Source organism: Pinus tabuliformis, chromosome 4_2 (genome assembly GCF_031772625.1).
Source record: "Pinus tabuliformis cultivar Carrire ecotype Pingquan chromosome 4_2, CPIR1, whole genome shotgun sequence".
Lineage (NCBI taxonomy): Eukaryota > Viridiplantae > Streptophyta > Pinopsida > Pinales > Pinaceae > Pinus > Pinus tabuliformis.
In genome coordinates, this window is record NC_142304.1 from 924491565 (window position 1) to 924510410 (window position 18846).

Here is an 18846-nt window from a genome sequence, read left to right on the forward strand (position 1 = left end):
TCACATTCTAGCATTCATTAAGGGTTTGTCATATTGCAAGAATTATCGAAGTTTACGTCACATGATAACATTCCTCAATGGTTATTTCAAATTGTAACCTTCATCTTGGCTATATTTTGTGTTAAAGTTAGTGGTTGTGTTGCATTGTGATGTTCATCAAGGTTTATGTTGATTTAAGTTGGATCAACAATAATCAACAACAGTCAACAATAATTAACCATGGTTATGATAACAAGTTAAGCATAATAAATACAATTATCCATAGTTATACTTAACCATAGTAAAGACCTTGGATTATATTGAACAATAGTCAAACTAGCGAACATAGTTAACAATGGTCAAACATAATCATCCATTAAGAATCCATCACTAACAATATTTAAACATGGTGAAGCATAGTTAACGATAATCATATGTGGTCAACCATTTTTGAACTATTGTCAACCATAATCAAGCATGGTCATAGATGGCGAGCCATACTCAATCATGGTTGAACATGGTGTAACATATCTAATTTCCTTTAACCATAGCCAAACATGAACAACCATAATTAAATCATGGTTAAATAAAGTCAACCATAGTCAAGAATGGTCTAGTAAAACATGATTATCCATGATTAACCATGTCCAATCATAGTGAACCATGGTCAAACATGGCCACAGTTAAGCATCATCAAACATCATCAATCATAATCAATGATGATTAATAAAGGTCTATTATGTTGCACCATCTCCAATCATTCTTAGCCATAATCAAACATAGCCAACTTGGTCAAATATAGTCACCCATAGTCAATCATGATCAAGTATGGTAAACCATAATGAACCATTGTCAAGCACATTCAAACATTGTTAACCATATCAATCATGGCCCACCAAATTCAACTAAATTCAATGCAACATAAGCTTTGATGACTCTTACAATGCGACATAAACATTGAGTAATGTATAAATTCAATAATGTCAATTAAGATAAATGTCTTGCTATGATATGAGTATTTAGTGAAATAATAAACAAATCATAACCCTTAATTAATGTCATAGTGTAGCGTGATACTTAATGAATGTTATAATATAACCTAACTAGTGAAGAACATAACTAGTCAACATAAGTCAACCAAGGTCAACATACCAATATATCTAACCACTTAATTTCATGATATGGATATCACAATTTGATTGGATTTTAAAGATGATCGTCTCTACCGTTGTCAACCATGGTCAACCACATTAAGCCATAATCAAATGTGGCCAACCATGGTCAACAATTTTTAAATATAGTATGCCTTGGCGAAACCATCATTAACCATAGTGGAACTTGGTGAATCATAGCTAATCAATGTTGAACATAATCATCCATGGTAAAAGTTAGTGTCATGCTTAAGGACGGTCTAAAATAACCAATCATCATTAACCATAATAAAATATGGTAAACTATATCAATAGATTGTCAAAATTAGTTAACCGTGTTTAATGATAGTCTTACATGGTTAACCATGGAAAAACATGTCCAACCATAATCAAACATGTGTAACCATATTCAATCATGAAATACTTTATGAGCTCTAGCCAAATATGGTTGAGCATATTCAACCATAGCGAAACATTGTCCATCATAAGTAAACATGTTTAATCATAATATAAATTAACGATGATATTAATATTATCAATCAATACTTCAAATTATTATCAATTTTATTCATATAAACATACGATAATCTATATTTATATTTTTTTCCCTCTCAAAAATAACTATCCACAACTATATTATTAAGACTAATACTATGATTTATATTAAAATTTAATAGGTTAAATACAAAAGTTCACACTATGAACTTCTCTACATTAATAAGCTTTGAACAATATTCATTAACAATGGGAAGACAAAATTGTTAATAATTTTGCTTATATAAATAATGATAATAAGTATTTATGCATATTTCATTAGCAAAGTAATAATTATCTAACAACTACATTAATCGTAATAATATTATAAAAAAATATATACACCAATAATCCATGCACGTGCAACTAACAATATATAGAGCTATAATCCATGCATGTCCAACTAACTAACAATATATATAGAGCTATCGCTCTATTAAAAGGCGGGGTAATATATTTCATCCATCCGATTTCACCAATTAGAAGGTGACATATACTGTCCCACTCATTAATAGACAAATAACTCCATACATAAGGTTTGCATCCATATCACACCATAAACCGTAACGTCATGGTCTTGTCTCTTGGATAATAAGCTATCTACTCAGTCATCGAGTTGGACACAAGTGCCAAGATTTCGAGACCCAAAAACTTATTTGCTATGATTTCGTACGCCTTTTGAGATAAATGCACGGAGTCAAAGAACAGATATTTATCTGCATCAGAACAGGTGAATGGAGTCAATTGGTTGCACAGCAACCCAGTCTCTATAAATCCAGTGCCGCAGCAAGCCTTAGCAGTCATCTCAAAACCTGCACGCAAATTATCATGAGCGATATTGACTATAATCATAGTAATACCTAAAAGCTAAGGGAATATAATATGGATGTACTAGTGGAAGGCTATTGAGGAAGGAGACTTACCGAATTTGCTAGGGTTTTGTATGAAGTCTAGAATGAGACCGTTATAATCAAGAGTAACAATCTTCAACTGAGGAAGGGCAGATTTCAGCTGTTCCATCATTGGACTCAACCCTTCATTGAAACCAGATGCAGCCCGGTTGATTTCCTCCACACATTCTCCTTTTTTCTCAACGAAATGCAATGTTCTCTCCACAGGTAGGCATCCCAAAGGAGGAACGTTAATCAACGCAATTCTGCGTGCGTTCAGACTTTATAGATCCTGTCATAACAAATATATAATCTAGTAAGAATCTCTTTAGGCAGCGATCAGACTTAAAATCTGTAGATTGAAACTTATTGTTCCCCTGCCTTGATGTAAGACGCGTATGTCTGCAACAGAAAATCCGTGTAACCTGAAACACTATAGTGCAGTGAACGAAATGGAAATGTGAAGTAGTTGTAAATGAAGTCGTTTGTGCCGATGACGAAGAAAAATATTGCGTCGCTCAAAATCTTGTCGGCTCGTTCATCTCCCACCAACTTTATCAATCTTGCTCTATATTCTTTGAAGTAATTGATTTCTTTCCATACTGGCATAACTTCCTACACATCCACGCTAGCCATTACCCATCTGACTAACTTTGGAAATTAGAAGATGAAAATCAATGTTAGGTATACCGCATTAAAATTAATATTAGGTAGGGCTATCTTTATGTTTTTGGCAGACTTTTCGAATATTTCAAAATTTAATTATAAAAGAAAGCTTAGACCCTTTCCTGACTATAAGATTCCAAAATATTCTTCAGCATCTAAAATTTACGTAAATTCAATAAATACATATTAAATAACAACATTGATACCAGTAATTCACTAGTTAGGTTATCTAAACCCGTTCCTGCAGAAGCAAAGCTAACGCCTGTTATTAGATCCGAGTCCTGAAGCTTAGGGTCCAGGTATGGCGGCAGCAACTCTTTGACATGCAGCAATTCAACTGCAAACATAAATTACATTTGAAAGTGTTTGAACAAAGTAATTACCAGCTCCCATAGGATTTCGTTGAAATTCATCTTTGTAAATATTAAGCATACTCACCAAAATAGTCCGACATGAGTTTTCCATTGGAAACACGTCCTGTGGGCAGATGGTTGACGAAGTCTCGGCCATAAGGAAGAAAATTTGCTTTGAAAAATGTTGGGATGTAATCATTATTTCCTGTGTCGCCGTATGAGTCGCCAAAGACAAAAACTGCAGGTATGGATACATTCTGAGCCTCTGCAATTAACCTAAAGTTCCATGCTTGAAACATCAATATCACCAGCAGTATAGTGCCCAGTGTAGATGCCGAAGCTAAAGGTCCAGAGCTCTCCATGACCCTATACTGTTGAAGGTCAGATTACAGAAAGAACATTCCGATTAGATATTAGGAATAGAAAGTAAAACCATCGACATGAGTCATAATGTGGAATGTAACAGAAGAAGGAGCATTCCGATCAGATATATAGAAATAAAACCACCAATGTTATAACTAGAATAGCCATTTAAATTAACTGGCTGAAGAAAAATGTAAATAGTCATCAACACATTTATGTATTATTTAATTTCTCAGCCATTTATTTTATGTGATGTTGAAAATGTATAGTGCAAGATATGTGAGGTTGAAAATGTATAGTGCAAGACAGGATGAGTGGACTTGGCTAAAACTTTCCTAAGTTTTGAAACATAAAATTGTTTAAAAATTCTTGATTTCATTGACTGAAAGTCTATATCATTAATATATATATATATATATATATATATATATATTTTGGAATGATTAAATTTATATATATATATATAACTTGAGTGTGAGTCTAATGTTAAGAGTGTGTGTTTCTTCCTAAAAAGTTATATATTTAAAATTAAAAGGGTTAGAGTATGTATGCCTTAGTAAATTTAGCAATCAAATCATTAGGTGAGCGAAAATGAATCTCTTGTCCCACAAACAAGGTAGTCTCATACACCAATTTGATACAGTAAACTTAAAATTGAATAATAATATAACAATTTAAAATTATTAGATTTCCACTAAAACCACTCAAAAAAAACCTAAAATGTAACTAAAATATAGAAATCCATATCCTATTATTTTTAATAAAATAAAAATTCTTATAATCCTATTAAAAAATATTCACACCTAACTGTGGAATCCTAATCGCACGCAATGCTTAGATTGTGAACAACCCGCAATGGTGAGATTGAAATGTTCAGATGTAACTGTGCCCCGAGAAAATTTCTTTTTGTAGGTGAGAATTAAGACCTTCTGGTTATGTAGCCAGCAACCTATCTAGGATAACATTTAATGTGTTAAAAATATGTCGCTGATTATTGTCACAACTTTCTCCGTTACTAACGGGATAAATGATAATTTATGGGAGCCCAGAGCCGTGAAAAGGATACGCGTCTGCTTAGAGAAGGTGCGAGGCCAAGCAAGTGATAGTGGGTTAATGTAACATCAAAATGAAAACACTGTGAACTGACCGGCCTTGGCCAGAGGATGAAAACAAGGTCAGGGTAGACATAGATACCTTTACTTCACGAATATTAGACCAAAGGTCACTCCACAACTTGCAGCATGCTTAAATTGATATATGAAGTAGAAAAATTAATTGCTAAGGATCTGGATTTGCATAAATTGTTGGTGGGTAATAACCACTACTAAATTGTCATGTTTACACTTTTATTCCTATATGTTAATGCATTGAAGAAAACATAAATAATGGTAGGTAGTAACTCCAGGCATGTATATTTATATCCATCTTATTTCTATTCATTTTTTATGGAAATACTTGCTTAAATTATGATGGGTGGTAAATGATGGTAAATAGGTTATTTGCATGAGTATGAGCTAGTTTCAAAGATTTTGATTATGAAACTTAACAATGAAAAATCATTAAACAAATATTTAAAAATCATGACATAAATATTGCAACTAGATCCACAAATTATGAAAAACTATCTGAGGGAGTTATTCACATGGCACAAAGGCTATATACCTTCAAAATTATGGTGTAATCAAATGTTTGAAAATTTTTTTTTTCAATAATATTCAAAAATAAATATTTTTGTTTCAAAGTAAAACATTATAACTTAGATGGGTCAATGCTAAACTAATATTGATCATGATAAAGACTAATAATATAAAGTAAAAATTGAAAATAACGTCAATATTTATTATTATTATTATGATAATAAATCAAATTAATATTTGTAAAATAAAAACATATTCTACTCCATTAAACTTATTTATAAAAAATACATATATTTTGAAATATTATATTATATTATATAATACCTCTTTAAAGTGTGTTTAAAAATACATATTTCTTATTTTTTATATTAAAAAGTCTCATATGAAAAAATAATTTATATTAAATTCACGAGTGTACTTTAAGAAATCCAAACCATGTGTGAAGTATATTTAATAGCAAATATCATATTATTATGGTAATAATATATAATATTATTATTTGAAATACACTAAGTTAGGTGAAATGTGGGAATGCTTATTTTATTATGGATAACTTTTTTTTTTTTTTCAAATGACTAAGTAAGGTGTGACCATGCTACCATGCTATTATCCATATAATCTTATACATGATAGTCACTAAATATCTTGATCTTACTCTTTAACCCACTTATATATCTTCAATGGACATTGGTGGGCTCCAGTATTGTAGCAATAATGCTACAACTCCTGGAGCTTCCTTCTCTAATTTTATCAACCCGGTAGTTCGTAACAAACTTGGAAGCGACAGTGCTGTATGCACAAGTACTAGCTCTTGTCGCAGCTGCCACTTGGTCAGCTGGCACAAGTCCGCTAGGGCTCAAGCCAACTTCTATATGTTCTCAGAAGAAGCTTTTTAAATGATGAACGAAAGCTATCTCAAAGGAAATTAACCTACTTTGCAAGAATGAACTGAAAGCCAACAAAACATGGAAACCCTAGTAAACCATAATTCTACCAGCTTAATCCTTATGATGCAATGGTGGGAATGCAACTTCTAAAAGTGATGCCATTACTTCTATTGAGATGAGAGGAATGTGTCTAAACTACTTTCATCTGAAGAGAACATGTTTTTGTATTTTTGCTCAAGTTGTTGGAGTTATTATGACTGTGCTTCTTACTGGGTCTTGTCTGTGCAGGGGTAGATCAAGGGGAGGAAGGCTTGGAAAAGGTCAGGAGGACACTGAGAGGGTCCAAGGGATCCCTAACATCATTCCACAGAAGTTCACAAACTTGAGATGCCTGGCAACTGTGTTTGCAAGCTTCTACAGGATGTCTGCAGGGGGTTCTACACGAAGTTCAGGATTTCTACAGGAAGTCCCGTAATTTCTACAGGATGTTCTACAATCGGAGTTTTGGGTGATGGATGAGTGAATGAGCGGTATGGGTGGATAGGGAGGTAGGATGGGAGCTTGTGATGGCTTATGGACAGAAAGATGAGATGGAGAGGGGGTGTGTAAAGCTGGTTGCTCTAGAGGAGGGTAGAGGCAATGGAAGGCCAAAAAGATAAAACAATGTGGATAATAGAAGAGTTGGGAGGCAAATGATCTAACTGGGGGATAAGTAGATGGCCTAGGCACGGCTTAGAAGGATAAGGAAACGATGGAGTGGTGCTGCGCAGTGTAAATGAAACAAATCACCCCTGTCTTGCGTATAACCGAAATGTCATCAACCTACTATAACTGTTTTATTAGAAACCAAAGAACAGCAATGTCGTTTTTAAGGGAAAATCGTGCATGGTGCTGAAACAAAGAGTTATTGCTCAAGATCTAAATGCATGGACACTTCTACAAACGGAAATATTACGTTAAAGCTTGCATGAACATGTAAAACTGTGTTTTTGGTAGTTGGCACGGTCTGCACTCCTAGTCCCCAAACAGAGGTGAAAGTGAGTGTGCATTCAACCCTTTTTGGAACTCAGATTAACCTCAATCTCCCTACTCTAATCTAAACTACTGAAGCAACTTTGTTCATAACACTAACCTATGTAACCACACCAAGAAATTCGAATCAGCAAACTGTGTTTCCAAGTGCATGTAAAGGAAAAGAAATATGATGCTGAAAGAAAGAAAGGTAACAATACAAAGGAAGGAAGCCTTAGGCTGTCAGGTTGGGCCCAACCCTGAGAGCTTAAGCTCCTTTAAGAACTCAGAGCTGCCTCAAATCTGCTTGCTTATTCATTAAAAGATAATAGTCAAAAGTCTCATAACATGCCAAAAATGGCTTACAAAGAGAAAAACAGGGCTATAGCTCGTAATTCAGAATCTGCAACAAAGTTTCAAAAGTCCCTTTCGAAGGCTACAGCCTCAAAAGTTATACATTATGAGGGCCAAGCTGGCCTCCTAAATTAGTGGGGCTTGGCTGACCAACTAAAAGTAAACTGTTGTTCCCTTAGAATCCGTTGGCTGCCTTCTAGCTCGGTGGTGCTAGTTGTTGGAGCTCGGAGTTGTGGGAGGAGATGACGAGGAAGTCCATTCAATGCCGTGGACAACCTTCCTACAAAACCTCAATGCCACCTTGGCTGTCTCCTAGCCTTCATCTGCATGGTTTTGCTCCATTTAATGTCAAAAAACCTGAAATAAACATGTATTAGCCACCTAGGAATAGTGACTGCCCTTCATTCTTACAAATAACATAAATATACTAAAAAATGATGCATAAGTCATGAAAAATGAAGGGTTGAGCAAGGATAGTGAGGCCAAATGAGCCCAAAATGTTACCAAATTTGGGGCTCATCATCACCCCCCAGCTAAAATATTTGCTCATCCTTGAGCAACTAATCCAGCTCCTCGTCTTTCATTGCCTTTACTGCCACCCTTACTTCCCAAGCCTCTGTAGTAGTGTCCTCCTTGCTGATATGGAACCCAGCCTTTCTGTTCACCTCTTCCCACTGTTCATTATCATCTTTCTCTGTGCTGCCTTCCATCAATCCTAGCAGCAGTGGTGGGCTTAGCTTGAGGCCAATCCAGCTGGCCTGGAGGTTTTGCATGGATTTCTTATAGAGGGCCACCCGTACTAGAGCTTCCCTCATCCGAGTTGGGGTATGATACTCTCTGATTTTCAGACTGTGGGCCAATGTATTCCATCGGCAGGTGCAAGCTTGGATAGAGTTGTCTCCTAACAGTCTCTCCATGTCCTCAAAATGCGCTATGGCCTGGGCCTGCTGATCCATATATCTCAATGAAGCTTGAGGGTCGGTGGACAAGTGTTGGTGTGCCGAGATTAGTGCAACTGGATCCCCTGGTTCTGCTTTGATTAGCAATGGCTCATTCAGCTCTCGGTTCATGACCGGTTTGGCTTCTGCTGCTCTTTTGTCCTCATGGTTCAACCATGAGGCAAATGCCATTAATTGCATATCTCCTAAGGCCGTATTGGGATCCCATGAAATTACATTAGGTAGGGCCAAATTATGGAGGTAGAACTCCGCTAATTTGGCCTTATCCTCTGATGAGCTGGTACTGCATAATTCAGTGAATTACTGCGGGTATTAGAGCTGAGAGATACCCCTTTGTGCCAAGGTATTGATTTGAAATTGCAGCCATTGGTCTTTCAGGTACAGGCCATAGGATTTGGCTGGCTGTCTGCATTGTATAGCATCCATGGCCCAACTGGCCATGCAGGCCAATTGTGCCTCTTTCTGCTGCAGCTGTTGTCTGAGAGCTTGCACTTCAATTTGTGCTTGCTGTTCTGCTTCCTGTAGATGAAAGGTTGGCTCCCCAAGACCGATTTTCAGTTCCTTTTTGCTTTGTTGTTCTGCTGTGATGTCCCCTGAGGTTGTGCCTGTTCCTTTCCTCAGCTCTTGTAGCTGCAATTTAAGTTTTTCGTTTTCTTCCTGTAGGAACACCCGCTGGAAATTTGCCACGTGTTTAGCCATAGCCAATTCCTTTCTAGCCTCCTTGAGTTGTTCCTCCAAGGGGCCTATGTCTGCCACCCTTTTGATTTGGCTATTTCAATCCACATGTGGGTTCGTACTCGCTCTTCCTCCAATGCAAAGAACAGTGGCACAGTGAATTTCTGAGGTATAATTTTGCCAGCCTCTAAGAAGTTGTAATATGAACTCAGACTTGGCTGAGGGCTAGGCTCTGGAATATGCTCTTTCTCTACTTCTTTTCGTGGCTCTACTTCGCCCTCCCTCGGTGGTGATGAGGGTGCTTCTCCTTCCATCCTCTCAGTCTCCTTAAGCCGGGCTAAGGTTTCCTGTAGAGCATCCTCAGCATCCTGTAGCCGGGCTTTTGAGGCCAACTGGTCCAACCTATCCTTCCAAGTAGTTTTCTTCGGGCTCCCCCTCTCATAGGTGACTGATATCTTTGAGGGGGACCTCTCCTTGGGAGAAGTAGGGGCATCCTCTATAGTGATTGGGCTGCTGGATGGAGGCTGTGGCTTGCCCGTTTTTATTCTCACACTTCTCCTAGCTTTGAAATATAGAGGGGTCTCCCTCTTTCTCTTCTCCTTTGGCTTAGGAGGTGTACTGAGGGCGGCCAGCACGGCTGCTGCCTCCCTTGCAAGAATGTCAGCTTTCTTCTCCTTGGGTTTCGCTTTCTCAGGGCTTCCTGTAGAAGACCCTTTTTTAGTTGATTTCTGGTTTCCTGTAGAAGCCGGTTTTGGTGTTCTTGTAGAAACAGGTGGCACCACTTTAGTTTGTTTTGCTGAATGTGTTTTACTTTTTGACTTGGTTGCGGCTGCTGTCGAGGTGCCTTTGTTGATGTGGACCTGCTCAGCCTTGTCCACTCTACTTTGTAATCTTTTCTCTCTGGCCGTCAACATGGGTGTGTCATCCTTCTCTTTGGCACCCTTTTTCTCTTTTTTCTTCTTTTGCTTTTTCTTCTGCTCCGTGGTCGTGGTCTTCTGGCCTTTTTCTTTCTTCCCTGCGGGCACTGACTCCTCCTCACTGCTGGATGAACCGAGCTCTTCGGTCAACATCTTTATATCACCATCCTTGGTCAAATTTCTGAAGGCTTCCCATGAGAGAGGAACCTTGTATGTGTGGAGCGCATCCTCCACGAGGAGTTTAATGAGTCCATGGTGGGCTACCTGGTCTGGTGTGCCTTCTTTCAACTTGGTGACACATTCGATCATAGACTGGAGTAGAAAGTAGGGAATACTTAGTTTGTTTTCTACAGGTAGGTCCATCTGATGCCTTAATTCCGTGAGTAACCGAAAATGGTACCCATATACAATGCTAAACCGACCTTCGCAGGTGATGTACTTCATAATCTGGAGGCTAACTTCACTCCAAAGTGGCAGTAAGCTGGTTCTACGAACCCCGTTTTTATCTTCTGAGAATTCCTCCTCTGGGGGGAAGAATTCCTTCTTAGCCTTCTGACCCAATTTCCTCTCTTCTTTATCCGATGGTAACCCCATTGGGAGCTCAGTAACTCGGTTGATGAATGGTGGGGTGAGTCTGAGACTCAAACCGCTGAAGTTGACGGTGGCCAATGTTTTGGATTTCGGCTTCAGAGCTTGCAAGAACTCCTCTGCCACCTCATCATCATAGCCCTGCAATTTTTCGCAGAACGACATCCATTGCGCTTGTGTGAACAGCTCCACCACCTCAGGATTCTCTCTTAGCTTTGTTGAGTCGGTTGGTTCCCTTCTGATGAACCCACCCGGCATGGTGAAAAACTGCTGCGTTAGCTGGAGGTGGCGAGTGCGGAAGAAAATTGGCCTACTGGGATAGAGCGTAGAATTACGCCTCTGCCACGCATACAATTCACGAAAACTTATCTCCCGATGAGCCTTAACAAGGCTTAATTATAACTCACATCTTGTAGGACGACAATTCATGCAAACGACAGACAATACTTGTAATTTTTTTACGACCATACTGTAGAACGTCGACTCTGCCACCCTCGAAACCAATTGCATGGAAGGTTCAGGCTTACCTTTTTAATCCGCCACCTTTTGACGTGAGGAACCCAATTTCCTGTAGAAGCAGCTTTCCTGTAGAAGCAGCGCACGAATTCTAGAGGATATTGCAGTGGGTCTACGCCTTCTGTGCTGCTATCAGACGTTTGAACGACCGAAGGCTTGGAGTGTCGAGCTTCAGAGGAATGCGGATGCTCACTCGACTTCCAAACGGCTGATGATAAATGCGTGGGGTGGCGATCTAGCCGATAGATTTGAATTCGGCGGAATTCGTGGCGCGGGGGTGAGCTGTCCCTGCCGGACCATTGGATGACGTCGTCTACTCATTCCCCTGCAAATTCCCGGACTGCTGCATCATTCTACGCAGATCTGCCGCCGCCATTTCTGTTAAAACGTGCTTCTCCCCGACTGGACGGTTCTCACGTGTCCACTACCCGTTTTTTTCCACGGCCACCATTCTGTACATCCGACTAGACCAGCTGACTGGTCGATGTGGCCAGTTGAATGGCCATGCAACTGCTCAACCCGTTCATTTCATGCTTGCAAACATTTCAAAGTAATATTCATGTAATTCGACGAAAGAAAGGGCAAGGCACTTACCTGTGCGGCCGCGACATGCTTTTCCAGGCTTCAGGACAACGATGACTAGATTTGCTTGCTGCTGTTACTATTTGCATAGGTCTGGATTTTCTTGCTACTGCTGATGATGAAGCGTATGAGTCCGCTGCATGCGCCCGCTTTGTTATGGCATGCTGCAGGCGATCGAATGGTGTACACTCTAGTTGGCTAAACTGCTATGGGATTCCTGTAGGATGTCCTGTAGCAGTTTGTCCTCCTTGGGTGCATGCTGAACGATGAAGATAGTGGCATCACGATCACGCTCGCAGGGCCCTTGGATAGCTGGGTTGAGTATTGCATGGCATCTCAGCGTCTTCTTTCATTTCAGAATTGCCTCCTCTTGATAATTCACTGATCTGCTTTGATTGTATAGGTATCTTCATTGCATGTCGACAGGGGTGGTAGAAGGAGGTGACAGCAGTGTGTGAGGGAGAAAATAGTAGCTTGCATGCGTCCATACCGGACCTTGGTCGTTAGATCTCCTCATACAATTAGTTCTAGGCCGTCCAAAACTTCTACAGGAAGTTTCCTGTAGAAATACAGAACTTCTTGTAGAAAGTTTGTAACTTCTTGCAGAAAGTCTGTAACTTCCTGTAGAAGACTAAGCTGTGATGAAATCGTGCCCATACCTTGGAGAAGATGAGTGTTCTCGGAGGAGGTGCTGGTAGGGTCTCCTGGCAGCATGATATGGACCCTTGTCTTCAAGTTGAGGGACCTCTTCTTCCTTCATAAACCTGCAACCTGCATGCATTACCACATTGTGAACTTGCTGTCCCTGTTTTTTTTTGTTTTTTTTCTTTTTTCTTTTCTTTTTTCTTTTTTTTGAAAGACAGCAGGGGTGCCTCAATGAGGTTTTCACCCTTTCCATCTACCTCAAGCGCCTCGGAAATGTTTTCACTCAAGGGTCTTTTTCATACTTTTTTTCTTTTTTTGAAAGACAGCAAGGGCGCCTCAATGAGGTTTTCACCCCTACCATCTGCCTTGGGAGCCTCAGAGAGGTTTTCATCCAAGGATCTTTTTTTTTTCTCTTTTTTTTTTTTAAGATCTTCAGGGTATGCCCAAAACAGAGGCAGAACCCTTCTCTATGACCAGCACTGATTTCTCCATAGTTTTAATGAATTCTTGTCTTGAGAGAGGTTTCCTGTAGATTTTCAGTCGATGCCCATTGACAAGCATGGGGATGGCCTCCTCGTCAATGGTCCGAATGAGGACAGATCCATTGTCATGACATTTCTCTACTGCATATGGTCCCAGCCATCTGGTTCTCAGCTTCCCCTTGAAATCTTTATGCTTGGAATCATACAACAGTGCCCAATCTCCTGGCTGGAATTGCTTGTCATTGAGGTGTTGGTCATGCCACACCTTTCTCTGAAGTTGAACCACTTCTGAGTGAAGGAGGGCCTGCATTCGGTGCTCGTCCAGTCCATTCAGCTGCAATAACCTTTCTTGTTGGGCATGGCTGAGATCTAGGTCCAGCTGAGCTGCCAACTTCAAAGTGTTGTATTCAAATTCAATTGACAGCAAAGCTCTCTTCCCATAGACCAGCTCATAAGGTGTGAAGCCGGTTGTGGTCTTCCAAGTGGTGTTGTAAGCCCATGTGGCCTCAACCAGGCGATCTGCCCAATCCTTCCTGCTGCTGCTCACCACCTTAGTCAAGATCCCTTCCAATGCTCTATTGGTGACTTCCACCTGCCCATTTGCTTGAGGGTGATAGGGGGTGGAAGTCCTATGCTTGATTTTGTGATGAGCTAGTAGGTCTTCAATTAAGTTGGATGTGAACTGGCTTCCTTGATCGGTGACTAGCTCTCTTGGGTAGCCAAACTTGTAGAAGATGTTTTCCCTTAAGAACTCAGCCACCTTTTCTTCTGTTGCTGCTTTGATTGCCTTGGTTTCTGCCCACTTTGTCAGGTAGTCGGTGCACACAATGATGTAAGATCTCTGCCTCGAAGGAGGGTTGATGGGACCCACAAAATCCATACCCCACTTCTCAAATGGCTCAAGAGTCACTTGAGGTTGGAGAGGCATTTCATCCCTTTGAGTTGGTTTCCCCATCCTTTGGCATTGGTCACATTGGCTGATATACCTTCTGACATCTTGATGAAGTGTGGGCCAATAATAGCCTGCCTGCAAGATTTTGAAGGCGGTCCTCTTTGCTGCAAAATGTCCTCCACAAGGTCCATCATGATAAGTGAGGAGGATATCAAAGACTTCCTCCTCCCTTACACAACGCCTTAAGATCTGATCAGGGCCAAGCTTGAACAGGTTGCCCCCAATCCAAGTGAACGAGGCACTTTTTCTGACGATTCTGCTCTTCTCTCTTGAGGACAGGTGCGGAGGGAACTGTGCGGAAACAAGGTAGTTTGCTATATCAGCAAACCATGGAGAGAGTACTGAAATAGCAAACAGATGTTCATCGGGCATCTGGTCATCCACTGTTCCATCCTCATCTGCAGACAAGTCCAATCTAGATAAAAAGTCAGCAACAACATTTTCTTTACCTGGTTTGTCAACGATGGTCAAATCAAACTGCTGCAACAAAAGTAACCATCTAATAATACGAGCATTCACATCTGGTTTATTCATTAAATATCTAATTGCAGCATGATCAGTATGTACAAATGTTTGATAGCCAGTGATATAATGTCGGAACTTGTTCAGTGCATGGACCACGGCCAAAAATTCTTTCTCGGTTACAGTGTAATTCAGTTCAGCTTTGGATAAGTTTTTGCTAACAAAGTAAATGGCATATGGAAGTTTTTGTTCAACTTGTCCTAAGGCTGCCCCTATGGCTTTGTTCGAGGCATCAGTGTGGATGTGGAAAGGTAGGGCCCAGTTTGGACCTCTCAAGATTGGGGCAGACACCAACTTGTCCTTAATTCATTTAGAGCCCTCTGACAGTCGTCAGTCCATTTAAACTCCACATCCTTTGCCAAGAGGCCAAACAATGGCGAGGCTAACTTGCTGAAGTCTTTAATGAATCTCTTGTAATACCCTGCTAATCCTAAGAAACTCCGAACATCCCTTACCTTTTGAGGAGGTGGAACCTTCTTGATGAGAGCAATTTTGTTAGGATCCACCTGTAACCCTTGGCAAGAAATGGTATGGCCTAGCACGGTCCCTTCAGTTATCAGGAATTCACATTTTTCAGGACTAAGGGACAGGCTCATCTCAATGCATTTGGTTAGGAGCTTTCCCAGGTTGGACAATGCTTCCTGGAAGTTGGACCCATAAGGAGTGAAGTCATCCATATAGATTTCCACTGCATCATGGACCAGCTCCGAGAAGATGCTCAAGACGACTCTCTGGAAGGTAGCGGGAGCATTGCACAGACCAAAGGGAAGAACTCGGTAGGCAAAGGTACCCCAAGGACAAGTGAAGGTGGTCTTATCTTGGTCTTCCGGGCTGATTTGGATTTGGTTGTACCCACTAAACCCATCTAGCAAAGAGAAGAACTTCTTTCCTGCCAGTCCATCCAACACTTGATCTATGAAAGGTAGAGGAAAATGGTCTTTCTTGGTAGCTTTGTTCAGTTCTCGGTAGTCCACACAGATTCTCCACTTCCCATTTTTCTTGGGAACCAACAACAGAGGGGACACCCATTCGCTATCCGAGATGGGGTAGATGAATCCGGCATCCAACAATTTTTGTAGTTCTTCCCTGACAATGTCCTTAAGGGCTGGATTCATTCTCCTTTGGGGTTGCCTAACCGGTTTACAGTCCTCTTTGATGTATATGTGATGGGTACAGACCGAAGGATGGACTCCTTTCATCTCCTTATAGCTCCAAGCAAAAGTATCTAGATGACTGGCCAACAGGCTACACAGCTCCTTTTCCTGGGAAGAAGATAGGGAGGAGCTAATCTTTAACGTTCTCTCAGGGCCGAACTCCACATTTTTGATTCTGGGAGTGACAGGGTTGGTTGCACAAAGATCCACTAGGAAGCTGGCTTGGGCATCCTCCACCAATTTCTCTAAGGATAGTGCACTGGGAGGTGGATTCTGGATCAAGGTCTCAATCAAGTCATCCTCGGTTGGGGGGTCTCTTCTAGTGGTGTCTAGGGTGCACAAAGGTGCTGAGTACACCTCGTCCTCTTCTCCTTCCTCCAACCAAAGTGGTAAGTCATGCTCTAAGGAGGGTTGGGGAGGAGTGTATAGGACTAGCTGCTTGGACATAGGACCATTTTTTATGGTCATGTTTCCTGCACGACAGCTTATGTAAGCATTTGCAGTGGCTAACCAAGGCCTTCCCAAAATGAGAGGGTATCCAGTAAGCTTTGCCTTTGGTTGCAGAACTAAGAAATCTGCAGGGTATTCCCAAGAGTCAACAGAGACCAAGACATCCTCCACAATCCCTTCGGGAGTCACGGTGGAGCGATCTGCTAGTTGTAGGACTGTTGAGGTCTTCCTCAAGGTGTTGGGTGTGGAGCCTGATTATCTTCTATATTCAAAGGTATCGCCACATAGGACCCCAGCTCGAAATGGGGGCGGCAACGCCGCCCGTAAAATGTTCGCTGCAGGGGGGGTCCAGGGGGGGGCGGCTGCGACCTTTGGGATCCCCCCCCTGGCGGGGGGTTTCGGGGGCAGCGCCCCCGAAGCTAAAAACAGCTTTAAAATTTCCTTGTAAAAGTATAGTAATTTCTAGTCAATCTGGGCCGTCCATTAGGCGGATGATCTGACGGTAGAACTTATGTTTACTTTAGGGTTTTTTTCCCTAGAAGGCAACCCCTCTCTTTGTATGAGGGTATTGTATTTGAGGCTGTGAGATAGATGTGTATTCTATGAGCGAGAAACAGAGAGGTGAGACTGTGAGAGAAAACAGAGGATATTACAGCGGATTTGTTGTAGGTTGTGTCTCTTCATTTTGCTGGATAATAAAAAGGAAGGACTGGCTGTTCGGGGTGGACGTAGCCCAAACTGGGTGAACCACGTATATCTGTGTCTCTCTTGTTTTGTGCGTTTTCTGTGTTTATATTTCTGCAATATTTTATGTGTTCCATTGCTCCGTAATATATAAATTTCTAACAACTGGTATCAGAGCTGAAGGTCTATTTGGCAGATAAACTCGCAGGAAAGAAGGATTCCTGGTTCAAGTGGGAGCAATGGCGGAAGATGGTAAGTTTAGGGTCGAGAAATTTAACGGCCAAAACTTCTCGTTGTGGAAGATGCAGATGGAAGATTATCTGTATCAGAAAGATCTATACCTACCATTGGGCGGAAAAACAAAGATGCCGACGGGTATAAAAGACGAAGAATGGAACCTTCTCGATAGAAAGGCACTCGGAACAATACGGTTGTGCCTTGCTGCGTCAGTCGCCTTCAACATTTCGAAGGAAACCACGATAGAGGGTTTGATGCAGACGTTGTCGAAACTATATGAAAAACCCTCGGCCTCAAACAAGGTATTTCTTATGAAACGGTTATTTAATATGAATATGTCGGAAGGTGGATCTGTTGCAAACCATTTAAATGATTTTAATACAGTTACAAGTCAATTAAGTTCTGTAGGGGTAAACTTTGATGATGAAGTTAGAGCTCTGTTATTCTTGTGCTCATTACCAGAAAGTTGGAATGGTTTGGTAATGGCCATTAGTAACTCCATTTCTGGATCTAGTACTTTAAAGTTCGATGATGTTGTCGATGCTATCCTTAGCGAGGAAATGCGATGGAAAAGCTCCGGTGAGACATCGGGAAATGCTTTGAGTGCAGAGTCTAGAGGAAGAAAAATGGAAAGAGGAAAGAGCTGAGGATATCGCAGTAAATCAAGGAAAGGCAGATCCAAGTCCAGATCGGGGATAGTGTGCTGGAAATGTGGAAAGAAAGGACACCTAAAGAAAGATTGTAGATCTCGGAAGGGAAGAGAAGGAGATGCACAGCAAGAAAACAATCATGAAGCAAATGTGACAGGTGAGGTGTTACAAGATGCTTTGATTCTTTCTTTCGAAAATATTACTGATTCCTGGGTGGTAGATTCAGGGGCTTCATTCCATGCCACACCTGACAAGAAATACTTTCATGACTATGTTCAAGGAGATTTTGGACAAGTTCGTCTAGGTGATGATAAACCCTGTAAAATCGTTGGAATGGGTAAGGTTCTTGTAAAACAGCAGAATGGAAACCAATGGCTATTAAAGGAGGTAAGGCATGTCCCAGATCTAAAGAAAAATCTGATTTCAACAGGGTAGTTAGGCGGTGAAGGTTGTGTGACAACTTTCACAGATAAAGCTTGGAAGGTCACTAAAGGAGCCCTGGTAATAGCAAAAGGCGAAAAGGTTGGTACATTGTATTTATGCAATGGTATTTCTAACTCTGTTAATGCTTTAACTTCCAGAGGAGCAGATGCAACATTATGGCATCATAGGCTCGGACACATGAGTGAGAAGGGGATGAAGATTCTTCACTCAAGGAATTTGTTGCCGGGTTTGAAGAATGTTGATTTGGACTTCTGTGAGAACTGCATTTATGGAAAACAGAAGAGAGTCAGATTTCTCAGAGTTGGGAAAGAAAAGAAGAACGAAAAATTAGAGCTTGTGCATACAGACGTATGGGGACCTGCTCAGGTATCATCTCTCGGTGGCTCTCGTTATTATGTTACTTTTATTGATGATGCAACTAGAAAAACTTGGATTTATTGTATTAAGAATAAATCTGATGTATTTGATACTTTCAAGAAATGGAAAGCTTTGGTTGAGATTGAGACAGGAAAGAAATTGAAGTGTCTTAGATCAGACAATGGAGGTGAATATTGCAGCAAAGAG

At 40.7% G+C, this 18846-nt stretch overlaps 1 pseudogene across 1 annotated transcript in view; it reads right to left on the bottom strand.

The window, feature by feature from the left end:
- Positions 1–1970: 1970 nt before the first annotated feature.
- LOC149172713 (GDSL esterase/lipase At2g04570-like) overlaps positions 1971–18846 on the bottom strand; it is a 51099-nt pseudogene continuing 34223 nt past the window's right edge. The window contains exons 2-6 of the transcript XR_016259092.1: positions 3659–3944; positions 3427–3557; positions 2936–3169; positions 2588–2846; positions 1971–2476 (exon numbers count right to left, since the gene is read on the bottom strand). The product of XR_016259092.1 is annotated as a GDSL esterase/lipase At2g04570-like (transcript). The remainder of the gene's footprint in view (positions 2477–2587; positions 2847–2935; positions 3170–3426; positions 3558–3658; positions 3945–18846) is intronic.